Genomic DNA, 10224 nt, shown 5'->3' with positions numbered 1-10224 from the left:
TTTGTTTTTACTATTCATTAAGATTTTTTTCATCTGACTTTAGAAAAGCAAAATTACCTACAGTATGAGGGACTCTCGTTGGTAAAGTCTCTTTCCAAGGAATTTCATTTGGAAAATATTATTGACAGGTTCACTAAAAGCTGTTCTCCACTAAGTAAATAAATAATGAAGATTGGGATTTGATGGTCCTAATTGCTTTTGGACGATATTTAGGTAAATTAAGAAAACGCAGTTCACGGAGCCGCTATTCGACCCAGCAAATTTGTTTTTTGTTACCGAGATTTACGATATTAAAATATGGGTTGACTTTCCAAATTATTAATCCCCTTTTAAGTTTATTATGATATTCATTTTAAAAGAAAAACACATCATAGGAAATAAATCTCTTGAACATAATAAGAAGTTGATTAGGTGTAAGTAATTACGATCGACATATCTCACATCAGCACTCCATTACTACAAAGTTGCATTTATTAAAACGATGAAAACTTTTCATCTGAAACGGAATTGTTACATCATGAATGGTTTGGGTTACAATGGTAATATTTCCTCTGAAATAATGAAACTGATGTGTTGCTGTTTAAGATCAAGGTTGTTTATTTAAAAACTTTTTTGGAGAAAATTATTGTGGGGGAAAGAGCCAAATAACATGAGAAAAAACATAAGTGAATATACTCTGTCAAAATCTTGAAAGTTATTAAGCAATAAAGAGAAAGAAAGAAAGTAAGAGCCAATTAATTACGATAGGCAGTCGCTGTCGCTCTTCCTTGGTTTTCCATTTTCTGTTTTCCTGTTTATCTTTAGTGTTTTCAGTACCAGTATGACAAATGACATAATAAAGACAGGGTTGAGGGAACTGTATCGTCGCAGAGCAATTTTTAGAAAAATTTCAAAGGAGAGAAGCAAGCTAACAGATAAACAGGAATTTAAATTGATTTTTTTTAAGACATATTCGGCATGAAAATATTGGAACCTTCGTGACATTCATGAAAATTAAGTTCAAAAAATAAAAACAAGGACTTAATATAAGTTGGGGGCATACAATTATTGGTCTCATCCATCCCGTGAGTATGCTAGTGAAAAGATATCGTATTATTTTTTTAAAATCAATAATAATAAGAGAATATTTACGATTCTCACATGGGATGCGATTGAGAATAAAAAGAAAACTCACCGCAGCCATGTATGGTAAACCTCTATACAACATCATTCTGAAAACCATTTTAAACCCCGCAAGTATATTTGCATAAGAAATCGAAAAGCATTATCCGTTTTCGTCTGCTCGCGAGGACAAGTGTCAACATTGCTTCCAACAAGGGAATGCGATTGTCAAAAGTAATAAGTAATGATAAACAATGATAGGTAAATATCCCAAGTGTTAATTGACTCCTTGGATTGCATTACCGTTGCATAGAAAACTTAAATGGAAATATTACAATCTTCATTAATTAGATATTACAAACTTTCCCTAATTGCTGTTTTTTAAGACCCGACAGGTCTTTTCTATTACTTTGTTTTCGATAATTGAAAGCAAAGAAAGACAGTAACACACATCCCCAGACTCATCTAACATAATTCACAATACTGACGTTGTCAATGAATGATGAGGTCAGTGGAAATAGGCCAAATCATAAAGGTGTTTTTATTTTAAAAAAAATGATAACACTGTACACGTGCACCACGAATGCATGATGATCTTTGTATAAACCTATAATGTAACCAGACTAATAGAGTATTCCTATTTGATCCTTGTCTAGACTGTCATGGTAAATGAAATGTTGAGGTCAGTGAAAATGGGCCAAGTAACCTAATTGATATTTATTAATCAAAAAGCAAGCACATTATTTTTCTAAATCATAGATGAATAGACCTACATCATCAATGCACCATGTCTCATTAATGGTGTCTAGTTGATTGTGTTTATTATTCCAATAGTAATTAACGGTGGGTCAAATTACTCAAACTCGTTATCTATTTTTTTTTCATTGAAAACAAATGCTTTACACCTATATTGTGGTGATTTGTAAATAGACTTTCATGATGCAGCCAGACTCTTCAAACATCTAGATAATCATTGTCCGATTTTCAATGTAATATGGGGTCAGTGGAAATAGGCTAATTGCCAAAGTTGCTTTCTCTAATTATAGAAAACACTTTACAGCTCACCTTTATTTTGTAATAAATGAATAGACATATATTAACAACTAGGACTCATTTTGCATGTCTGATTGATGTTTGTCAAGATTTTGATCTGTAATGAAATGTTGAGGTCGCGGGTATAAGTCTTTTTTTTTCTTTTTAGTCAATGATAAAAACTTTATGATAACATGCTGATAAACACACACAAAAATCACCTAGCATGATACACCCATACTCATATGACATTGTCTAGATTCCATTTATGTTGTAATAAATGTATAGCGATACATCTAATCGTTCACATGGGTTGAGTTCATAGGAGCCCCTGGTCTTATAAAGGAGTCCAGTTGGCCCATCACAATCACAGCGTCACTATCACTGGTCACTTCTGACAGAACCTTGCTCGATCTGTTCGACAGATGAGTGGTTGAAACTTGGAACAAATTGATTTGTGTTACCATCTATATTTGAGAATGAGACGTCGTATTTCATTTTCATTTCATTTATTTCATTTTCAACAAAATTCATATTCATATCGCAACAGGCATAAGAGAGAAAGGCGAATAACCATCAACAACATATCGGAAGCAACTTCCTATTTTAAGCGACCGGGGCCAAAACGCAAAAACTACACCCCTAAATGTAATTTTGAACAGATAAAACAGTGCATTACACCAATTTGCTAGGTTTCTCACAACTTAATCTAGTATTTATTCGTGTTGGGGTAAAACAAAAATGAAAGTATCTTTTGTAAAACAATATATTGAATGAATTGCATTTTAATTTCTCTGAGTAATATCTATTCATTAATTATGACCATCACGGTCTGACAAATCTCTTGCAAGTTTCGGGGTCTTCAGACCGTCACGTTTTCGAACAGATCTCAAAGAAAATAACTCTCTTTTCAAAGAACCAACTCGTTCCAACATCGACTGCTTCAAAAATTGTCAAAGATGTCGAATTTCTCTTGGAATTCCTCATTTCCTTCCGAAACGATGGAATATCGTACTCCAATTAGTATGACCGTTCTGGCAATGATAAACAAGCTACTTGTGTATCTCGCTGGGGCCTTGACGTCAGTCACTCTTCTTTGTATCATCAGCTTCAAGAAACTGAGAACACAAAAGAACATTATCCCTTTCAACATTGTTCTGTGTGATTTTCTCGTCACTTCTTTCAGAATATTCTACGAGGTAAGTTCATTAACTCTTATTTCACAATAGATATTTGAATAATAGTATATGTGGAGCGTTGTGGCCCAGTGGAGTAGTCTTCGGACTTTGAAACAGACGGTCGTGGGTTCGAATCCCAGCCATGGCGTAGTTTCCTTCGGCAAGAAATTCATCCACATTGTGCTGCACTCGACCCAGGTGAGGTAAATGGGTACCTGGCGGGAATTTATTCCTTGAAATGCCATCGCGCTGTAAAAGGCTGCGAGGCTAAAGCCATGGTAATGATATCCATAGGGACGCATTTTGGCAGTGATATGCGCTATATCAGCATGTTGGTATTATCATTATTATATGTACACTCTTAAATAGGAATAGTCAAAGTAACCGTTCTGTTGGCGAATACGTGTCTTTACGATATAAATGTTAATATTAGCCAACATTTTGGTAGATCCTAATCAATACATTAATTGATACAAGTTTTTATCGGTGGGACAAAATAGTGTGCTCCAACACAGTGGTCTGTTCGTATTTTTGACAAATTCTTTCGAAGAGTATATAAATATATTTCCAGTTAAGATGGTGTTAGTTTGGTTTGCTCTCAATTCAATTCATTTTTTTATCAGAGATTTGTGCACAGGACTGTGATATACGCTTATGTTTGGTACAAATTTTTAATTTACTTTGGAATGACAACAGAGAGTTTCTATATCTATCATTGAGGGCTGTTCAGGTACATGTGTCTTCTGCTTACAATATTGAACATGTTCTACCCCATCATTTGGCAATTTTTATTTGTAAAAAAAATAATAAGTGTAGAAAATGCTAAGAAAGTTTGGGTCGGTCGGCAGGTCGGCATTTTTTTTTTTGGGGGGGAGAGGGGGAGTGGGTTCTCCCAAATTAAATAAAAATTGAAAGGCGACAGGATTACTAAAGGTCGACCGATTATTTAACAAGCAAGTTTTCATTCTTCACTTTGACCTAGGGATTGTAGAGTATTGACCACTTTAAAATATAGTATGAACTATTCGTTTCAGAACTCGGCTCGTTTAAACATAATGTTAGCATAATTCGACGCTTTCTGATCAAATGCAAAGAGGGAAAGGGTAACAATGCACTTATTAATTAATTCCTCCAAAACGCAATTCTTTAGCTTGTATTAAAGTTTTATGTTTCAAATGGGAAAATAGTCTTTTAAAATGTACGCAAGCTGAACGTGGGGTATACTGGCCCATCATCCAGTGTACAAGCGTCTGTTAATCGCTTGTAGCATTCCTTCAAGAGAATGGTGTCGAGATGAACCCATTCATGAACAAACATGGCTAAAAATGTACGGATGGAGATCATAATGATATTGAGAGCGAAATGCTCTACGAATAGCAGCAGGGAGTGAAAACCTCTTTAATGTCCAAAATCCTATCCAGATAATTTGACTACGGTTATGAAAGAAATCGGTTGCAACGTAACAAATTGTTATGAAGTATATCGTAAATTACAGTATGCTACTCATATCTCTTATGAAGTATATCGTAAATTACAGTATGCTACTCATATCTCTGGGTGATGACCCCCTAATCATCTCTTTCTTTTTTTTACCAGCACCTCTTATTTTACCAGCACACCTAATACGAATAATAATAAAATTGTTTTCTTAAGTTTGAAACTCATCTTTCTAAGTAAACTGCCGATTCGTCCATTGCCAACTCGTCCACTCATCACATGGTCTATCTTCATTTAGTCTATATAATGCCATTCCGTCCATCAAAATTTTAACAGCCACTAGGTCCAATAATCACTTCCTCTAATCACCAGTTCGTCTATGACCATTTCGTCTCACAACCAATTGGTCTAATTCTCATTTCATTTTCACTCATTTTGCCCAATTGATACTTACTCAAATTAGACCAAAATGGTATATATGGACTAACTGGCTATTGGTCCAAGTGGTTATCAAATGAATGGTAAGTGGCCGAAATTGCATTTAGACCATGTACGAACTGATGGTAGACCGATTGAAGACGAGTTTGTAATTAGATGAATTTGCATTAGACCGATTGGAAATAAACCTGCTCTTCTACCCACCTTTTTCAGTTCACAAGGACCAACCCCTGTGTCATCTTGGCAATAATATTCTCGACTGATTTTACATCGGTGATAAACATCTTCCTCGCTGCTGTTCTGCAGTTTATCACTATCAGGGTGGATCCATTTGGAGCACGCGGTATCGTCACCACACCCCGCATCATCGGTACCTGCATCATCAGTTGGCTCCTCCCTATCCCAGCAGCTTCATCTTTCCTCATGGTGGGAGGAGACGTAAGGGGAGTTGATAACATCATGATATTCGTCGAATGCGGCCTCCTCATCCTCACCGGGTTCTTTTACACATTCGTCTACAAAACTGCAGCCGGTGGTCCTCACAACTTCACCAAGCAGCGAAAACAAGAAAATCGCAAAGTATTCGTCACCATCGCAATGATTTACCTTACAACTTTCGTATTCAGAGCCATGTTCACTGTAGGACATGTAGCCCATTCGCTTTTGGGATCTACATTGGTTTATATTATAGGGCTTATTGCTTATTATCTATGTACTTTGTCTAATGCACTTGTATACTGGTGGCGCCTGAAGGAATTTAGGTCCATACTATCACGGATAATGTCCAAATTTAGAAACGCGAAAATAGGCGTCATAAGCTAAATTCCCTTTCATAATTTCCTTTTCTAGAAAACCGAGGGTCCCTTAATGAAACCGTCACAAAAATGATGGCTTTTAGGCAACCTACACGACCGTGTATTTTAGAATTCGAATGCATGTAATTTCGTGTATATACCCTTCAGAATAGTCTTGTGATTACAGTCATGTAACTACTGATCTTTAAGGGGCCGTCGATTCTGCTATACAGGCGAGACGAAGCCATTAAAATCATAATTTTTAGCTTGAATCGATAAAGGTTTACTCAATTACAATTCATTTCAACTTTTTACGATTGATAAAGGTAATTCATCGAGATGAATTCAAAATCTTCGTGCACTTAATGAAAGTTAAAGCTCGACTTTGCACAAAAAGCATTACAAAGCACGACTTCAGAAAAATTAACGTTGTCCACTATGACATTTTAAGTTAAGAACAGGTAATTGCATCTCTCATCAAAACATAATGGATCGGCTGGAAGGGGGAGAGGTCGCCGTTATATAAATAAATTCTATTCTGTGTGGTTGATCGATGTTAATATCGAAGATATTATAAAAACTCTGTTTGCTACTTACTTTTGACAGCCGACGGTGAGTGTGCAATACTCGAAATATATTCTTGTTCATGTTCTATTCTATATTTCACATTGAAATGTACGCCGTGTGTCTTTTGTCCATTTGTTTTCAAATAATTGCGGTATCTGCTTAAGCGTCTATTTATTCTCAAATATGTTTCAGTTGGTATGAATACATTTTTTGTGTAAAGGTTACCTTCACTACTAAACATAATTAGACAGCAGACTTTTTTTTCTAAAGAACGATCACCTTGAATATGATTTTGAAAGCTGTATAAGAGTAAAAGTCTCGATCGCTCCTGCCTTCCAGATTGGACATGCTTGTGTAATGACACAATATTCACTTTGATACTTATCATAGCTACAAACCGGGAAACAATCTGGGAGCTGATATAATCAGCTGTTACAAAATATACATCTCTTTCAGTTATCATTAAGATTTTGGAAATTTAATAAAAATTGGACAGAACACAAATCATCAATACAAAATTGGCCCACAGTTCGTTATCATGATTAATTCAAGTTTCGATCAGTCTTCATTTGAAGAAGAATACGATGGACAGGAAACTACCGCTCTCGTTGACACCATCTTGACAACTACCTATATCATATTTGCGATTCTGGGCATGGTGGGTAATGGCCTTGTCTTAATAGTTATAGCCCGAATTAAAGATCTCCAAGATGTCACCAACCTATTCATCGCTAACCAATCCCTTATTGATTTCACAGCTTCTTTCTTTCTGCTGTTTGGTTTCGTTATCCCTGTTCCTGCCTTGCCCAAGGACCGACCGACACTCTCTAGTTTCATCTGTTCTTTTTGGTACACCAAATATCCGTTTTGGTCTATGATCGTTGCAAGTTGTTTGAATGTAGCAGTGATGACCCTTGAACGCTATATTGCAGTGTTCTTTCCCATTTCCTACCGCGTTAGCAAAATATCAGGAAAGACAATATCCATCACCTTCATTCCATGGATCTGCGGGTTTCTCTTTCAAATTACTCTCCTTTCGTTCAGCAAGGTAGAAAACGGACAGTGTTTTGAATTTCTGTGGCCTGACGAAGCAACAAAGATTGGAATCTGCCTCACAACATACCTGTTGGAATTCTTGATACCCGTTGGTACCATGATTTTTGTCTACGCTAAAATATTTTACCAGCTTCGTCGCAAATGTGATCCGTTTTCCCAACAGGCAAATTCGTCGTCCCTGGGAAAGAATGAAGGGAAAGCTATTGGACGCATCAACGCAGACTATCGCATTAAAGCTCGGAAGAATACCATCAAGACACTCGTCACAGTTTCTACCTGCTTTGTAATCTGCTTGTCTCTCAATCAACACATTTATTTCGCCTATGGCTTTGGTATGGATCTGAACTTTGCAGGACCAATGTACATCACATCTGTAGTTGCGGCGTTTGGAAACATTTGGATAAATCCTCTTGTCTACACGTTTCAATACAAACGGTTTCAGAGAGGTATCCGAAAACTTTTCTGGCCTACTAAGTCACAGCAGCTCCAAGTCAAAGCTGTCTCTGGTAATTCCAGGCAAATTTAGCTAAATTGTTTATTGATAAATGTTACATAATCATCACATTCATTGAGATTATTATTCATGCGGTCTTAGCTCAAACAGCTGAAGTAATAATGAATCGAATGAACGCAGTCTCACTATACAGAGCGTATCAATAAAAAGTTTACACTTTGAAAGAGTCCTGCGAATTAAAAAATATGCCACAAGGGGATAAATTTTCGCATGTTTTCGTGGGTTTAGGTTTCATCTATCAAATAAAAGCAAAAATTTCGACAGAATGTTACACTTGAGTGAGCAATGTCCATTTTTTCAAAGCTCGCAGAAATCTGTATGCGCGGAAATGCTTATTTTCACGCTGCGTCAAGTAAGACAGGCGAAAACTTTTTAAATTTATTATATATTTCTTATGCATTTTTAGCAAAATGAAAAAAAAAACATTTTATAACAACTTTGCCAACCAAATTAAAATTTTAACCTGAGGCAACCATTCTGCAAGCTGAGGTAACCTTTCTGCAAGCTGCTGAGGTAACATTTCTGCAAGCTGCATCTGAGGACATAATTGAATGTAGAAACAACAGTTTATTTTAGACATCTCCAGCTTTTTCACTAACCTTTGTCATATAAAGTGGATTTATATTTCATATTTTATTAAATACTTCTTTCTCCCCGCTTTCTCTAGACTTTCCCTAAGCTTAAGCCTAAGCCATTTCATGTGACTTACAGCTCCGTGTAAAACAGATATCATCACGATAGCCAGCCTCGGTTTGTGGGGATGGGAAGGAGCCTCAATGGCGTTTTAGGTAAGGAAACAAGTTAAAAGGGTAAAAGAAATCTTCAAATCAATCTTCATAGCTAAAGTCCGTATGTTCTTCAGGATTAACGTTTACCTTTAGTCACCTAACTATTTCAAAGTTCTGCGCAAATAATTTTTCACCAAAATTTCAAAAGTGGTGCTCACCCAAGCGGAAAGATTTTTCGACAGTTATATCGTCACTTGCTTAAAGAGATCTGTATCAATGTTTAAACGTGGAAAAGCATCATGATATTACTAATTTATAATTTTACAGGATCATTTCTTACTGTAAACTTTTTTATACGCACTGTATATAATCTGGATGGTCTGATTATGATGGGTTTGTCACGTTGAAACGTACTTAGTGAATATTTTTCTCAAAGTATTTAGCATTTTGATTCATGATTAGATTCAGGTGCTTGTTCGTATATCAAAATAATATAACATAACATAATAATAAGCAAATGACATAATGAATAACATATGCATACATACATTCTAACAATCTTCTTGAACTATATTTATACCTGATAAATTTCTTTTTTTTCTAAATTATTAAAACAAATAACAGAAAAAATATATACATATATCGAAATAATACATTTTGGAATATTTATTTATATATACCTCTTCAGTACATAGATTTGTATAGATGTATCGGGATTCCTCTTGAGAAATTATACACTGCTTTTATGCATTTTAAAAGGTCTCATTCTTAATCTTTAAGAATTAAGTTATAAGTATATAAAATTGTACAATACAATAAATGTGAACATTCTCGTGGAATTTTATCTTATTAATGATTTACTAGTATAATTTTCATAAATACAGTCACTCGCTTCAAATGCATTGCGCCCGTTGTACATAATTATGTCAAGTTTATTTATGTATCATGACATAAATCATAATAGTGATTTTTCAAGGCTTGGAATAGTTGTAAAGAGGTCCAAACTTTGGGAAATGATTTCATTTTATTGCAAAATGAATCTAGTGATAAAATCACATGCTTTCTTTCAAATTAATATTTTCCTTTTACAATTTTCATGGAATAATCTTTTGAATAGTCTGGAATAGAATTCTTCATAATATTTTTCAGTGATGTACATAATATTTATATATTTTCTTTAGGCATTAAGGTGGTAATCGTATTTAGATCCATGTAGTTTACATTGTTGCTGAAAGAAGGAATGTTGGGAAACTGTGTTGACCGAAGTTTGCAGTGTCTCGGTTTCCAAGAAGGGGTGACATTAGGAATGCATAATGAGAGAGAGAAACATGTAAGTAAATTATTCTTTTGAGTTCATGAATACATACATACACATCGAT

Source organism: Lytechinus variegatus, chromosome 3 (assembly GCF_018143015.1).
Source record: "Lytechinus variegatus isolate NC3 chromosome 3, Lvar_3.0, whole genome shotgun sequence".
In the NCBI taxonomy this organism is placed as follows: Eukaryota; Metazoa; Echinodermata; class Echinoidea; order Temnopleuroida; family Toxopneustidae; genus Lytechinus; species Lytechinus variegatus.
The sequence above is the reverse complement of the archived record's forward strand: the minus strand, read 5'-3'. Positions refer to the sequence as shown.